The sequence below is a fragment of the Semicossyphus pulcher genome, unplaced genomic scaffold (genome assembly GCF_022749685.1).
Source record: "Semicossyphus pulcher isolate SPU_LCO1_2020_fin unplaced genomic scaffold, fSemPul1.0.p SCAF_18, whole genome shotgun sequence".
Classification (NCBI taxonomy): Eukaryota; Metazoa; Chordata; class Actinopteri; order Labriformes; family Labridae; genus Semicossyphus; species Semicossyphus pulcher.
In genome coordinates this window covers 5,780,135-5,783,063 of record NW_027211691.1, presented here as the reverse complement: position 1 = coordinate 5,783,063, position 2,929 = coordinate 5,780,135, and positions in this window count along the sequence as shown.

Sequence of the window (2,929 nt, the reverse complement as noted above, 5' to 3'; positions counted from 1 at the left end):
ATATCATAAAATAGTGCCACCACAATGATCACAAGTACATTTGTGTTATGCAGTTTTCTAAATATGTAGCTAAATGTGATTAAATACGTAAATAAATACAAGCAACTACTAAAGTAATAATCTTGAAGATTTTCATTTAAATAAATGTCACTATCGTCTAATGAGGTAACACAATGGTGATTGAGCCTATGGCCCACTGATGAAAGCCTTTGCATTTGCAGTATTACAGACTGGCTGTCTGGGGCGACTTTTGCAGAAAAAATCACAAGCGGTGCCCAGTTAGTGACGCGTTTTCCATCACCCAGCAGTGGTTGGTCTGCCAGAGATGGTAGGCGGAGCTAAGCAGCTGCTTTTCCGGTATCTGCAAGCGTTGCGAGTAAACAGTAATTTACTATGGCTGAACAAAGATACAGATACAACTTCAAAAATAAGTGAAAATACAGAGAAAAAGAAACAAATTGGACGCTGAGATGAAGGCAAACAGTCTAAAAAGGACTGACAGCGAGGAAAATCAAGAGTTACAACAGCAGCCAACAGTGGACGTCACACATGCAGCACTGTCTGGATATCTGGGAAGTGTGCTCCTGCAATAACGGTTTATTGCCATAGGTGCCGCTAAAGAGAACGAAACTGAGATCTTCGAGATTACAAATTTAAATAAGTACAATAAAAATTTAACAAAGAAACAACAAGTTTAGAATACAGATGAGGTTGGCTTCCATAAAATACAAACAAATACATTTATTTGCCAATCTGGTTTAAAGTCATTGTTGTTCTCTGGTGTAATATGTTTCCTGTGCACTGGCCACCAAAAATATATCAATGTATGTCAAACACTGAAAAGCTCGCAAGCCAGGTACAGTGAGCGCAGACACTGATTAGTGCTAATATACTGTATAAATAAGTTAATACTAGATTTTCACTCTCCAAAAAAGCTGCAGCACAGACTTCTTGGCTGCTCTGTTAGTACAATAAACCAAAAAGCAAGCAATATTATCAGGCCAATATTTGTATAAAAATCCCTTAATAACACAAACATGAATGTTCAGTGACTGAATTAGCTGAGGTGAGACCTAGCACACAGCTACCAGCTCCCACCTGTCACTCAAAGAGGCCACATCCCTAAATATGCATAACTTTAAGCCTTTCCCCCATACATTACTAATTAATAGAGAAATAAGCCAAAGAGACAAACCATTATTTGTTCCAGGGTGTAAAAGTGTTTAATTCTGCTGTAAAGTTGCACATTTTAATATGGGGCCAAATCAGGACTGACTCTGTTTTGTAGCCAGCCTCAAGTGGACACTCGAGGAACTGCGGTTTTTGGCACTTCCACATCCAGCTTCATTTCTCAGCCGTGGAGGTCGCAGCTTGTGTCAGTCAAAGTCTTATTGTCAAAAAATGCAGGTATTTCACAACTTGGATTTCATATTTTGCAATCATACTCTATTACTCCATTTAGTTGAAAGATGCTGGTTTCATATTTTCTCTTTTTGTATGTGAGACTTCAGCTCTGTGCTGTTCCTCAGGCTACTTGATTTCAACAAATGTTCTGGTGTCAAAATGTCAGAAAATGCTTTCCTCCAAAAAAGATTAAACGGTCCCTAGAGACTAAAGGTATTTAAGAGCATTTTTTATTCATGGTACTCAAGTAAAAAGCATGTAATGGGATTTGTGTTGTGTGTGACGATTTACAAGTTTAGAACTTGCAGCTCATGTGCGGTGTAATAAAAACATACTTTAAGCAATGGTGGGCTGAAATAAGCCTCAGGTACTGCTGGAGTTTAATGTACAGAAGGGGAGAGCTCCAGGGTCAAGTGTGTTTGGATTTTGCCAGAAGCAAACAATGGTTTCTTACGTTCCACAGAAGGGAAAATTCAGCTGTCCAGCATTCTTGACAAGCAGAAGGATGATGGGAGATCTAGAAGCCTGTGATTTTTTTAGACCATAACAAGACAGAAGTGCTGTGGCTCACAGACCAGCTGTGTTACAAGTACAACACTTGCCCCTGGCATATATCCTGAACTAGCTCAACTTAGATGCATAAGTTTTAGGGCCATGTTTTCATGTTGGGAGGCCAGAAAATCTCTCTTGGGAAAACTTGAGCCTTCAGCTGTTAAGGGACGAGAAAGGGAAGAGGTTGATACACTCTCTGAAAGTTTTTCTTTTCTCCGGAACATTAAAAGCTTCAGATGAGAAACCATTGGGAGTTAGACATAAACAAAACATTTTGAGCACCCCCTGCTGACTGGCTGCAGTATAGGAGACGTAAGAGACGTAACTGAAACAATCACTACAGTCATTGAAGTTTCCATACCTGTGAACGTCTGCTTCAGACCAACACAAGAAGCTGTTCTGCTGTTACATATGCCGACATGCAGGAGCAGTTTTTTTCGGTAAGTTAAGTGTGTGTTTTGGTTAGCAGAAGAAGCTACGCTGGCTGCACACGCCGATCTCTACTGCGCAACTCTGGCTCCATATTACGTCACCATCGCAAGATGGCAGCGACTGTCATGGGGGCTATTTTGGCTTCAATTTTGTACATTGAGAGCAGATGGAGACGCTTTGTCCTACAGTTATTGCACTTAACAAAAGAGGTTTTTTTACGACAAAATAGAATGTGGGACTCTCTTCTCGGGTGTCAAAGTCCTGCTCTTTGTGTAAAGTATCCACCCTGAAACATCACTATATGTCCTGTGAAAAATGTAGCACTTCCTACACTGGTGTGAGGCTCAGTGTTACAGCAGATCGTCTTCTAATCATAAGGTTGGCGGTTCGATTCCCCGGCTCCTGCTGTCTACAGGTCTCTTTTGTGTCCTTTGACAAGATCCCAAATTACTCCTGACAGCATGTGTGTGTGTGAATGTGTGTGAATGAGCTTAATTAGATTCTGAGGGGCAGACTGGCACTTTGCATAGCAGCCTCTGTA